The following is a 14480-nucleotide window of genomic DNA, read 5'->3' as shown; positions in this document are numbered from 1 at the left end:
CTTAGTGAGATCCGGTACCGCTGCAGGCTTTTCTCTCAGCTCTCCATTCTCCCATCCTGCTAATATGTGGTGTTTTAAAAAGGCGATCTGCTGCAGGCCACAATCAGCTGGGATCTTGTCAAGGGTCATTACAACCTCCCATGAGTTTATGACCACAAATAAAACGGGCCTCTACAGTCCCTAACCTCAGCATGATCTTCTCAGGCAGTGCAAGGCAGCCAAGGAAAACCTTCCAAGCCAGGCAGAGCTCTGTTTCAAGAGTCCTGGGCTGTTTAATTAATAGTCATGCTGCTGAACATCTCTTAAATAATTCAGAGAGGCCCGCGCTGTCATGGATTGGAACGGATGCTGGTTCCAGTCTTCTGCGCTCCAGGCAAGAGGCTGCTCCAGGAGTCCCCTGTGAAAGTGGCGGGGGGTTAATTCTCCAGGGCTTTTCCATCACGTTATCTCAGCAGGCCTCCACGACGCTCCCTTACCTAACAGTAATCCTGACGATGATCCGGATTGGCTGATATGGGGTAACTGCCCCTACCCTGTCCGCTCCTGCTGCCCCGACCCTGGTCACTGCCCTGACCCTGGTCACTGCCCCAACCCTGTCTGCTCCTGCTGCCCCGACCCTGGTCACTGCCCCGACCCTGTCCACTCCTGCTGCCCCGACCCTGGTCACTGCCCTGACCCTGGTCACTGCCCCGACCCTGTCCGCGCCTGCTGCCCCGACCCTGGTCACTGCCCCGACCCTGGTCACTGCCCTGACCCTGGTCACTGCCCCGACCCTGGTCACTGCCCTGACCCTGGTCACTGCCCCGACCCTGGTCACTGCCCTGACCCTGTCCGCTCCTGCTGCCCCGACCCTGGTCACTGCCCTGAGCCTGTCCGCTCCTGCTGCCCTGACCCTGGTCACTGCCCCGACCCTGGTCACTGCCCCAACCCTGGTCACTGCCCTGACCCTGGTCACTGCCCCAACCCTGTCCGCTCCTGCTGCCCCGACCCTGGTCACTGCCCCGACCCTGGTCACTGCCCCGACCCTGGTCACTGCCCTGACCCTGGTCACTGCCCCAACCCTGGTCACTGCCCTGACCCTGTCCACGCCTGCTGCCCCGACCCTGGTCACTGCCCTGACCCTGGTCACTGCCCTGACCCTGTCCGCTCCTGCTGCCCCGACCCTGGTCACTGCCCCGACCCTGGTCACTGCCCTGACCCTGGTCACTGCCCCAACCCTGTCCGCTCCTGCTGCCCCGACCCTGGTCACTGCCCCGACCCTGGTCACTGCCCTGACCCTGTCCACGCCTGCTGCCCTGACCCTGGTCACTGCCCCGACCCTGGTCACTGCCCTGACCCTGGTCACTGCCCCGACCCTGGTCACTGCCCTGACCCTGTCCACGCCTGCTGCCCCGACCCTGGTCACTGCCCTGACCCTGGTCACTGCCCTGACCCTGTCCGCTCCTGCTGCCCCGACCCTGGTCACTGCCCTGACCCTGGTCACTGCCCCGACCCTGGTCACTGCCCTGACCCTGGTCACTGCCCTGACCCTGGTCACTGCCCTGACCCTGTCCGCGCCTGCTGCCCCGACCCTGGTCACTGCCCTGACCCTGGTCACTGCCCCAACCCTGTCCGCGCCTGCTGCCCCGACCCTGGTCACTGCCCCGACCCTGGTCACTGCCCTGACCCTGGTCACTGCCCTGACCCTGTCCACGCCTGCTGCCCTGACCCTGGTCACTGCCCCGACCCTGGTCACTGCCCCGACCCTGGTCACTGCCCTGACCCTGTCCACGCCTGCTGCCCTGACCCTGGTCACTGCCCTGACCCTGGTCACTGCCCCGACCCTGTCCACTCCTGCTGCCCCGACCCTGGTCACTGCCCTGACCCTGGTCACTGCCCCGACCCTGTCCGCGCCTGCTGCCCCGACCCTGGTCACTGCCCCGACCCTGGTCACTGCCCTGACCCTGTCCGCGCCTGCTGCCCCGACCCTGGTCACTGCCCCTACCCTGTCCACGCCTGCTGCCCCGACCCTGGTCACTGCCCCTACCCTGTCCACGCCTGCTGCCCCGACCCTGGTCACTGCCCTGACCCTGGTCACTGCCCCGACCCTGGTCACTGCCCTGACCCTGTCCGCGCCTGCTGCCCCGACCCTGGTCACTGCCCTGACCCTGGTCACTGCCCTGACCCTGTCCGCGCCTGCTGCCCTTGCCTCTCGGTGTCTGGAGAGCCGTGTGGGGGCTGCAGTGTGTGTTTGTGCCAGTTCCTCAGCAGCTGTTAAACAAGCAGGCAAACATCACACTCCTTCCCTGGAACAAGCCGAGCACAAGCGCTGACAGTGGATCACAGCTCCGTTCCAGTCGTGTGCTTCTGGGTCTGACCTGCTGCTCTTCCGGCTCATTCGGCTGTGGCAGCCCCTCATCCTTCCTTACAAATGAGATATTCATGTGGGTCCCTCTCCCCTCTCCCCATCCATGCGGAATATTTTCCTCACTTTTGTCTCGGGGCTATTCAGTATTTTCAGGCAGCGTCACTGGCTACACGAGGGAAATGCACAATATTTTCTCCCCTCTTTTACAGGAAATGGAGAATACAAACACCCACCCGTTTCAAGAGCACAAACACCTTTATTGCAACTTTGCCAGCCTACGTAGCATAATTGATTTTTGGTTCATTTTAATATTTCAGAATTATTCACCTCACAGATTTCCCTCTGATTCTTGCATGGTGGAAATGCATGGAGTGTGCAGTAAGGTGGCAGAACCAGCCCACTGGGCCATTTCAGGATCAGCAGTGAAACACCAACACCAGGCAGCCTGGGGGGGATCCAGGCCAGTCTGTTTACTTCATCGCTGTGTTTGAACTGGGAGTGAAATGAGGGGATCTTCAGGTCTGGTCCCAGCAGGTTTTGTGGGTCACTATTAAATCACAAATTTGGAAAGATGTGGCACAGTTCCATTTTGATTAAATAGACGAGATTTCTTGAATTAAGTAATTTAGGGATCGTTTGGAGTTAAAATCTAGATACTCTTCAGCCCTCAGGGTCTTAACAGAACAGATTCCCTGCTCGATTCCTTGTAGCCCAGGAATATTGTCAATCTTTAAAAAACTGGAGAGCTAAAAGACTGTATTGGGGTTCTCCGGGACAGCCCTGACTGTCACCTACGCCTGCGATGTCTGTGTCCCAGCAAGGAGGTGATGACCCGTTCTGGGTGGAGGTGCAATTCTGAAGCATGTTTTAGTGTGATGAAACCTGCCAAGCTACTAGTCGATGGGTGTAACACCTTCCATGACAATGGTAGATGAAAGTTCAAGAACAAAATGGTTCTAGTGGTGAGGCTACCATCTAATAGCACAGAACCGCAGTTTTAAACTGTCATCTGTCCTGCTACACATGCCTAATTAGATGTTGCAAGGCTGCCTGGTGTTTGAACACTAAGTACTTGTATAACTAAGAGTGAGGGTCAGTAACAAGCTACCCAGGCATGCTGTCGAAGCCAAAACCACCTCTTGTATTCAAGAAACAGCCAGATGGGCTCCTCGGATCAATACGCTACTCACTACCAAAGGGCTGGATGGGCTCCACGCCCTCCTCTCGTTAGCTAGAAAGAAAAGCAAAGGAGAAAGTGAAAGCTAAGCGCTATACTCCAGCTCTCCCCTGCTGTGCAATCATGCATTTTGATCCTGATTTCAGGTCTGGTGATCGAGAACCCATGAAAGTGACCTGCAGTACGTGGGGCTTCAGTTTCGTGTACCCTGGTTGTATTGGAGTTTCGTGTCTCAGGTGCTGCGGACGGCCTGAGCAGAGTGTGACATGTAGGAATTAACAACCTGCAGCATCTTGTGGCTTCAAACACATAAGAACTGACAACACTCTCCAACAGCAAAGCAACATATAAGTGGTTTAGCTGGGGTGCTGAAGAGAGGTGGAAGTGCTGGGGAGCTCTTGTCACCCAGGGCTGGGATGTACTGCTCAGTTCACAGGTGGGGAGCAGGGAGCCTGTTTGTGTGCATGAGATTTCTGCAGGAGGGTCTTCAGAGGAAAAGTCATTTCAGAAAAATTCTGGTTCTGCAGATCACAGCAGCAGTGCAGCAGCTGCTACATCCAAATCAGATTATTATCATTATTAACACTGGCAGAAACAATAAATTCACAGGAAGGATAGCGGGCAATCTGGAGGATGTTTTTTGCACGCTGTGTAGTGTTGCTAGGGATTAAAACCCAGGGAGAACAGGATCACAAGGGGCTGCCCTGGGCCCAGGTGTTGAGGTGATGCTCTCTATCTAGCCGCTGTGTCTGTGATGGGCTTGTGTTCTCAGCCAGGTGTGAGCTGCGGACTGGCACCAGCACGGCTCCTGTTAGTGCTGCAGGAAACTGTCTGGCAAGTTGTGTTTTTGGACTGCATGTCCCGAGAGGAGCCTGGAGTGACAATGAGTGAGGTGATTAACACTTAACGTTGAGTAAGGGCTGCAGGGTTTTGTGCTGATTAATCAGTTCTTTGCAGAGAGAGAGTTTCCCTTGCCAAGAGATGTTTTCACATTTTATGTGTTGCTCCTAATCATGCAAAACTGTTTTTAATTAAAATAGTAATTTTCACTTGATTACGTAACCCGCCGTCTAAGACACAGGAAAATCAATGTATGAGCTCTGCCCACATCAATCATTTTATCTCCTCCTGGTAAACTGAACCATAGCAACTAAGAACTGTTTCATGCAGCTGCAGATAATGCTGTTGCCGTTTTTTACTTCCCCTTTCTCTTCCAGTTGCATTCCGGGTTATTTTTATTCACCGGCTGGGGAGAATTCCCATCAGCCCCTAGCCAGAGCAGGCTCTCCCTGCTCCCATGCTGCACTGCATCGCTGACCCAGCGCGTGTGAAGCGAGCGGAGAGATTCGCTCAGGGCACCCGGCCTGGCCTGGTCTGCCGTGCGTCTGCCTCACCTGCCCTCCCGTGACACTGATGCGAATGGGCACCGAAACGCTCTGCTGCCAGGCAGACTGAGGACCAGTGCATCTGATGGCCATAATCTGCACATGAGCTCCTGAGAGCGCGTCGCTTCTCATTCCCTTCTGTTTCGCTGTTCAGCTCCGGACACAGTGAATTTATATAAGGCAGCACCGAAGCCCACACTGTGCACTGCTTCCAAAAGAGTGCACAAGGTCTCAAACCTGAGACAAATGATAAGATGTGGGGAAGCTCTAGATGCACACGCAGGATCTCAGGGCGGAATGAGAGACTGGGCACTGACAGGTGGAAGTGGAGTGGAACAGGCCCTCCCTCCCATTCCAGCAAACCCCCCCCCCCCCCACAGGAGCCCCACAGCATCGAAAGGCATTCCTGGGGGGGGCGGCGGGAGAATCTGGGTGTCAGGACTCTCGCCATTCTCGATAATGTGAGATTATTCACAGCAGCTCTGTGTCCCGGCCTGGGCACTGCGCAGCTACAGTAAACAATCAAACCAGTTCAGAGCGTCGCATATCAGAACAGACAGCCCTGCCGGGGAGCGGGGGTCATCCTTATTGTTTTTTTTTCATTTCATACCCATCCACCTGGCATTGCCATGTCTCCATGTCCCCGCTCACAGGTGCTCCCCTCAATGAGGAGGGGCAGACAAGCCCCTTGATACATGCACCCCCATTAAGCCCCAGTCGCCGTCGGTTACTGGGGTTATCTTTCAGCTGGGAGCTGTGGAGGTCAGGGGTGCCTCTGGAGCAGCTCCTCCCCAGCTCGTGTCTTGTTTTCTCCTAAGACTCCCAGCACTAGTGGGTAACAAGTGGAGTGAGGCTGCCTACAGAGCGCCAGGCGCCAGGCTGTGGGGTACAGCCCGTACCCGCAGAGTCCTGGAGCGTGGAGTTCATTATCTGCTCTTCATCAGAGGGTCCAAAGCCAGCAAGAGCCTCAGTGCATTGGTACTGGAGCCCTGCTTGAGCACAGAGCTCATCGATCACGCTGCATCGCCACAAGGCACACAACGTCGAATGCAGGTGCAGAATTACCGGCCGTGACCTCGCCGGGAGACCAGAGCTGGTCGCTGCAGAAGGCCTCCGCGTCCGCAGCCCACGCCGGCCGAGACACGGCTGCACCAGAGATGCCCTTGTCGTGGCTTTAATATCTCCACACCCGAGAACAGCGGGACGCGGGGTGGCAAAACGCACACTGCTGAGCTGTGCCCAGAAGACCAGAGAGAGGAAACAGGCTTGGCGCAGGAAAAAAAGACTTTACCTGTCTCATCGGGAAAAAAAAATTGCTGACATTTTCTCAATAAATTCAGAAAAGCCTTTGATAGGTTGCGAGCTGAGAGGGACGTGTTATTATTCTTGCAGGGTGTGCTAGACTGGCTCTGCAGCTTGGCGTGAAATCCAGACGTTACCTCATTCCTGCAGTGAGACAGCACGCTGCAGCCTGGCACCCTCCACAGGAGCACCCGCGTGCTGGGGCTGGCTGGCACTCCACTCTGAGCGAGAGGCTCCGGAGTCACAGCTGAAAACCCTGCCTGTTTTTCATCAGCTAGATGGCTGTTAATACAAGGTGGAAGAGAGGCGTGTGTGTCTGTCTGCAGATCTCTGGCTGTCAAGCAAAAAACTCTGGATGAAAATGAGCTCAATATCGACAGACTCTGTGCACGTACAGTGTGTGTCTGTACGGACCTCTCCGTGATACAATACAGCCTGGGAACATACAGTATACGCAATGAAATGTCCGTTTTTGTTCAGTTTTGTTTAATTCACAGTCGCACTCTTAAAACAAGGCAAGCCGCTCTGCGGGTGATGCCGGCAGGCCCTCTGTGAAAACCTCTGCTCGGTTTATCGAGTGCAGACAGGAGCTCAACCGGATGATCTGTGCAGATCCAAAATAAAAAGTAAAAGAAAGGAAACTAATTAAAGGGGAAAGGGGTGCGGAAATTATCTGTGTTCTGAAAAGTAAAAATAGGTCAGGATAAATATTTATAGGAAGGCAGGGAGAGGCCCAGTGGCTGAGGCATCCTTGTGCTTGTCCCTGACTCTCGCAAGGCTCTGCAGCAGCGAATGGCGGCGTGACCAGCAGGCTTGGGGTGCAGGCTTGGGGTGCAGGCTGGCACAGGCCTGGACACATCCTACGCTTCTCAGAGGACAGGGGGGTCTGAGGCCTCAGTCCTCAGGTCTCGGGGACGTCCCTGGATCAGTGAGATCATTTCGCAGAATCTCAAGGATCACAAGCCCCTAATCGTCATTACAGGTGCCTCACCTGAGAAACCTGACTCCCTTCTCCCCTAACTGGGACATGGACTTATTTACATTCAAATATCTCTGCCCTGGCTTTAAAACCCAGGGGACCCTTAAGTGAGAAACAAAGGGGTAGTTTCATGTAGGGGGTTAAGAAACCTACCTCCCCCCCCCACCCTTGAGGATTGAGATACCTGGATATAGTCAGGTGCATCCAGATGTCTGGGATTTCTGTACCAGAAACACCTCAAGGCCAAACCTACACTGACAGAAACCTAAAGACCCCCCCTCACCTGTCTACAGCAGCACCTGGTGGATAACCTCACAGGTCACTAGTGATAGCGTCACCATCCCAGTTACAAACTCTAATAGAAAAAAACAATACTCTCCCTAATCTTTCCAAGTTCAGAGATATGATCATGACAGTATTCCACTGTCTCTTTAAAGGCACAAAATGCTGTCATATTGCTGAAATCCTGCATTAAAAAAAGAAAGACGTTTAAAAAAAAAAGCTGTTCTAAAATGTCATCCCGCCTGATCGCCTCTCGCCTCCCTGCCGCGCGCGTCTCTGTTTGAGCAGAGATGGAATCGGCTGTCTCCAGCCCAGGGGAGTCACAGTTCGTTACTCCAGTCCGCGGCCACCCTCTGCTCTGCCGTATGGGGCAGTCTGAGCCTGTCAGCACAGCGCTAGCCTTCTCTCGCCAGGTCGGTCCACTGCTCTCCCTGATGGGCCTGCCGAGGATCCTGAGAGATCACATGAGATCACTCTATTGGCCATATACAATTTCTTGCATCAGGAAATTAATCTTTTCGCATACCCCAGCTTGCTCTCCATGAGACACACAGACAGGGAGTGAGAAGCTTGGGGTCAGAGTGCAGGGTCAGCCATTTATACGGCGCCCCTGGAGCTAAAGGATGGGACCCACACTGTCCAACACTGAGTTGTAGCCCCAAAAGACCCTTGTTGACAGTGATTAACTGGCATCCTGGACTGAAAGATCTGCACAGCTTCCTGTATGTCTGCGCCTATTTCAGTTCACTGAAGCACCTGTTGCACAGGTGCAGACCTGAGCCTTCCCTCCACTGCGTTCTCAGTGTACCTCTGGGCGTGAGAACATTAGATTCTGAACTGAGGTCTGGCCCAGCCAAAACTCCATTACAGTCTGTTTATCCCACAGCTGGATTTTAGCTCAGACCATCCTTAATGAATTGCATTGGTGCTCCTTGGCTCCGTTCCTTCAGGTCCAACAGGGCTTCTGGTATTTAATTCCACGTGAGCTTCTAATTAGGCAAAGAATTAATTATTCACATACCTGGACCAAATGAACTCCGTTTTCCCTGGTCTAAAGCAGGCAGCGATCTGTAAGATTTGTCATGAGCGCAATTCCACCCTAGCTGGGATTGAAACACGTCTGCTCACCAGCACCTCTGACCTCACAGCCGCACCCCCCAGGCAGCAGAGAATTCCCCTACACCAAAAGGCCAGGCCTCCCATCACTTGACCTCACCTTCTGTAACAGGCTCCGGGCCAAATGACATCTGTAACAAGTCTCTTCTGAAAACACAACTGATTAAAAAGAATGCAGTGCTGAGCCTCAGTCTGATAAATCAGGCCCTCGTGTCTGAGACCCTCTGAAGCGTGTTCTTTCCCAGAGCAGTGCCCGAGAGTTTTGTCAGAGCACCATACTGTGCTGATGCTCTTTATTTACATGTAAAAACCTTGATAAAAAAGCTTATATTTTGAAGATATTCCTCAAGCGGTGCTCCCTTTTCTTCACATTTGAAATTGCCAGTCCCTTTAGCTCTAATGCCCCTCTTGTTCTGGCACAGCTGTTTGTCAATCAACTCAGCTTGCTGCCACAGCTGTTATGGCATCATGGGAGAATGAGGCCATGTTTGACTCTCTGGGCCCCCCGGACCTGCAACAGCTCCAGACAAGGCCCACGAGCTGCTGCAGCACTGCGAACTGGGGCCACCCTGGTCGACTCGGGGACACCCTGCTCGAACTGGGGCCACCCTGGTCACAGCCAGGTGTAAGTGAAGCCCACACTCAGACCTGTGGCCCCTAGACTGTAGAGGCTCAGCCTCCCCAACCGAGCACTTCCCTGCTCGAGCTGTTGGAGGGCCTCGTCCCTGCGAAACATTTTTCAAGGTCCAGTCGCAGACAAGAGCTGTGGCTTCATCGGAGAAGGGGGAGGGGAGGGAGCAGGTTATTGAACTAGAACTTGTTCGATACTGCCTAAAAAAAGAACAAAACACGAAAATCATCAGCTCAGACTAAGTTGCTTGTTTTCTCTTTGATGTGGAGGAGGACAGCAGTACCTGCTGGGCTGCTCCCTGTCTGCTGCGCTGCTCGGCTCTGACACAAGTGCTTTCAATGGCTGTTTGAATCTAGTGCAGGGGCAGAGGAAGAACATTCAGACAAATCCTTTTGATTCCCAGAGCAAGCTTTCAGTCTTTCTTTAACGGATTGTGTTTCTTTTCTGGGTGAAACGATTTGTTTTTGTTTCAGTCGTGAAAGCCCAGTGTGTCACTTAATGGTTTTCAGAGACTGAGACAATTAAAAATATTTGTTTGTTTGACTGGATCTTTTGTCTTCTGGAAGGTGGTGACAGCTGATTATTAACACTACCTGTGTCCTTTGTGTTTGGAGGAGGCAGTGTGGTCGAAGGGCTGCAGTCAAGCAGGGAGTGTTTGTCTGCCCACATTATTCCTACCTCATTAGTTTCAGCAGCAAATGGCTGAGGGGAGTGATTATTATTAATTGTTTTCTTTTCCATTTTCAAAGTCCAGTATCTTCACTTGACTGAGCAAAGCTTGTGTTTCTCTGAATAACTGCATTCAAAATGTTGTTTTAAAAAAGGCCATTTGCTAAAAATGTTGCCCCCGTGTTGTGCACCAGTCTCCCAGTTTCCTCAAGTCCCCAGTCGCCCAAACTCTCAGTGTCCCAGCCTCCCCAGTCTCCTTCCCCAGTTTGATTCTTTACCTTCTCCCACCCGCAGAATGGGTCACATCTGGCCAGCTGGGCAGCTGGTCTGTCTTCGCCTCCTTCAGGCTCACTGTTGAACCCGTGTGACCTCTGTGGCCACTGTGCAAACGCAGGGCAGGTTCTGCAGCTCTTTTATTAACCGAGGCAAAGGCTGGTGCTGGCAACATGTACCTGGTTTATTGTCTAGTGCCATTTCATTCATTCTGCCTTTGCTGCTTAATGTAGGTCAAAACTTCATGAGATGACCCTACCATCAAAACCCCATGCACAAAGAACGGTCTTCTATCCATACATTATCAGAACACTGCTTGAGCAGGTACAGTAAGAGTCAAGTGGAGCTACAGGTGAGACAGAAGGCACACAGCTGCTCTTGCCCTGAGTGGGACTTCTTTAACGATCCACGATTAAACAAAGCCCGAATGCCTTTGTGAGCAGACGTACACAGAGACAGCGTGTGAACTCCACACTGAAGGATCCATGGGCCAGAATCAGGCCCAGCACCCTGGAGCTGTGGAGCAACAGCGCTACCTGCCTCAGCGCCAGCCCAACCACTGGCTTCTTCAGTATCAATGCTAGCATTATCCTGATACAGCTACGACCAGCAACAACAGTGATATCAATAATTCAGGACTTGGAGAAGGTCAGCATTTGACATTCATGCACTGTACTTTAAGCATTACAGACCACAAGCACACAAGACCCCCAACTCTTTCTTTCAAAAAGTGCATCTTTAAATTACATTTTCTCTAGTTTTAGCATCACTAAGAACAAAACAGACACAGTGAGAAAATCTAGAGCTGAGAATAAGTAATTACAACAGACCTACCAACACAAAATAATCAATAAAGTTAGAATAACTATGTATCATTTAAACCAGTGTGGCTGTTACCACTCCCCATCTTAACAAGGGCGAGAAGAGTAGTGTGAATATTCATGCCCGAGCAGTGACTCTTGCCTTGGATTTAACTCTGCTTGTAAGCGCAACAGAGCCGAATTACCACCCCTACCCTACTGCTTGCCAGGCCTATGTGTTAATGGTACAGTAATTGTATTATGACCGCAGCCCAGACCCCAGCCATTGCCCAGCCCTTTGCACTGATCCTAAACCAGTCAGAAGAAGCAACTACATGCAGCAGGAGGAAGCAAAGAGTTCCTCAAAAAACTGGAAAAAAATGAACAAGCAACTGCATTTTTGTTACCATTTAACTGAGCTTAATGTTAATCTTCCTGCTTACCATAAGGCAGGCAGTGAATCTCCTGCAGTGAATCCCTGATGAAAAGGGATTGCTTCTATCCTAAGACTCTGCATTGTACCCTTGGTAATAGAGGGATTAGACTTGAACACACCTGCGCTGCCGGCGTGCACTTGTAGTGTCAGGGAAATGTGTGTTCCCGAACACACCGTGGTGCGCGTCTGTCCTCCCCTCTCCACCCCTCATCTGAAATCATTCCCTGCCGGTGCTGAGCCACAGGGGGAGAGCCGCCGGGTGATTTCCTGGCAGGTCAGGTGCTGCACAGGCCGCAGCTCCACCAGGAGGTCAGGGGGCCCACATACCGCTCTCGGGCCCCTTTGTCTGCCTGTTTCACTCTTTCCACAGCTGCCCCCCGCGGTCGAGGATGAGGATGATGCAGAGGTGAAGAGTCGGCCTGCAGTGGGATCTGCCTGCTCTCCTCACCTCTCCGGCGGGGTCTCTGGAGACATCGGGTCCTGCGCCGCGCAGCCCTGCGTGCCGAGCTCTGGCTGAGCTTCCTCGTCCCCACATCTCGGGGTCACAGAGCGCTGGGCTCCTGCGTCTTCTGGTCCGGTCAGGGGCCCTCTTCTCCCAGGAGGAGCGGGTAAGGATGTTGCTGACGTTCTCCAGCCTCCTCGGTTTCCGGGCCGAAGGGGATGATCACGGCTGCATCATCGACAGGCCCCTGGTGAAGGTTTAACACAGTCAATTCCGAAGCAAAAAGCACTAAATTGTGTTTTCCTGTGGTCTGCATTTTGCCTCTCCGTACTTTATCACAATTTTTCTGTATTTTTGACCTCCTCAACCACAATCGTTTCTTTTTGCAGAGGCAGCTTGTTCTTTTTAACAGGTCTGTGTATTTCACTGCTCTGGGGGTCCAAAAGCTCCGCTCACCTTTTTTAGTGTGGCTGGGTAGATGGGTGACCAAAACACAGTCCGGCTGGTCTGGCAGGTTGCTCTCCTTTATGTGGGTATGTGTGTTTTTGGGGTGGGGGGGGGGGGGGGTCACCATATAATTTCCTAAAGAATTGCCCCCCTCTCTAGCCCCTCCATCCTCCCAGTGGATCCAAGTCCCAGGAGACTGGAAAACATGCGCGTTTGGCCCCTCCCTCCCACAAGACCTGAGCAGCCCTGCCCTGCAGGACGTGCGTGTTGAGGCTGGGGTGGGAGGTGCAGACAGGGACTGGGGAGCGGACTGTGTTAAGGTTGGCGTAAGGCTTTGGGTTATGCAGATACTCCAGTAAGCCTTTTAATGGAAGAGTCGGGAATGTGCGTTTCTGTCTCTAGGAGAGAGGCACTACGAAACAGAATTAATTTCATTCCCTTTATCTCTTAACACGTGCCTTTGCCTCTGCAGGACTGATTGCACTCGCAGCGTCAATGACAGCGAGGGGGCCAGAGTTTTTTCAGACAAAGCATCCTCCTGAGTCATGTCTGCTCTGCTCAGAGCCCACGCAGACACCACTCCACAGCCTGGATGACATCACTCCCGGGATTAGCAATTATCCACGGTGCCTCTCCCTGCCTCCCTGTCGCTGTCTCCCCAAGAGTGACACTGACGTCTCGCGTGCCGCCGTTCGGAGAAAGAGTGACAGCAGAGCTGCTTGTACTACTGACACCAGGGTGCTGTCAAACCGGACGCAACAGCTCAGGAAAGGACAGAGTCATAACCAGCTTATTGAGAAATACGTTGAGGAGATCAACTTAGTTTAGGTTCTAAGTGTCTTGTTTAATTTTTTCTACACTTATATACTATTAAATGAATTGTGAACTCAATATAGTAGTTTTTATAAAAGCAATAAAGTGATTCAATAAAGTGATAAAAAATGCTCTCTCTTCATCTCTTTCTGTTCGTGACCTCCTCCTGTCCCCTCTCTTTCCTTCTCTTCTCTCTCTGTCCATCTCTCTATTCCTCTTGCCCATCGTCTGCCTGTAGAAGTGCTTGGGCCAGTTTCAGGGGGCGTTGTCCTTGCCTACCACAGTCATTGGCAGATGTACCGTAATGGGGGGGTGGTGAGCCGCTAGCCCGAGGGAGGTGGGCAGGGTTTCCCCATTAAGAAATGATCCCGGTGAAGTTAATTGTGCAAATGAGTGGGGAGGTTTGTGTGGAGGCTGGTGACGGGAGGCCTCACCACAAAGCCTTTGACTCTGTCTAGACTAACCTCCGATGCTCGAAAGCCTTAAACAAAACCACTCTCTAAAAGAGTGGTTAGCTCTGGCGCCATCACAGCTCTTGGGTCTAGAGTTAGATTTTGGTCTGGAGCACCTACCGTATGGTGCTCGCATGGTGTCCATGTTGGTTTTCTGAGTGTCCAAGGACATGCCGTCCAGTGCTCTAACCTGGCATTGCTAGTGTGTGTGCTCTGTGATAGACTGGCATCCTGACCCACCCCATAGCCTGTGCCTGCTGGGTCAGGCTCTGCTCCTTTTTACTCTTTAAAGTATAAGGTGGTTATTACAAATGGATGGATACATGCTCTTTGAAATGGAATCCCTATTAATTAAACCTCTCTTTCATCTTGTTTGCACTGGGCTTTACTGCACCCCAGCCTGCTTTTACCGCAGTACACCAGAGTAAACGCCAGCAAGGCCAGCATGAGGAAGGGATGTGCATGTCATCTGTACGTTAACGGCCCTGCGGATGTGCTGTCAAGGCCTCTTTCCCCCGGGGGAGCTGGGATCGACGGAGTGGGTCTGCTGGGGGGTGTGGGGGCCTGTGGGCAGGAGAGAATCGAAAGACCAAGAAACTTTCCTCTTCTGCAGAGGAACCGTCTCGCCCTGGAAACGTGGCGAAATGAGTCAAATTTAGCACAACAAAGGGGAGCTTATTGTAATCTTTTAAACCCCACCTCTGTCTGACCGCGATAGGGTTGTGCAACGCGTCTGCCTCCAGCGGTTCCCCCCTCGCAGATTAAAGATATTTGGCTTGAACTGAAGTGGGAAAGCAGAGCGAGCAGGACCGAAGCCCGTCCCTCCGAGCGCCGTGCAGCGTGCAGGGGCTCAGCCTGTCTGGGGGCGTGCGTGTGTCTGCATGCAGAGACTTCGCGAGGCGCGTTTCCAGGCCCTCTCTCTCTCTCTC

This window comes from Lepisosteus platostomus, chromosome 15 (genome assembly GCF_059453375.1).
Source record: "Lepisosteus platostomus isolate fLepPlt1 chromosome 15, fLepPlt1.hap1, whole genome shotgun sequence".
Taxonomy (NCBI): Eukaryota; Metazoa; Chordata; class Actinopteri; order Semionotiformes; family Lepisosteidae; genus Lepisosteus; species Lepisosteus platostomus.
The sequence above is the reverse complement of the archived record's forward strand: the minus strand, read 5'-3'. Positions refer to the sequence as shown.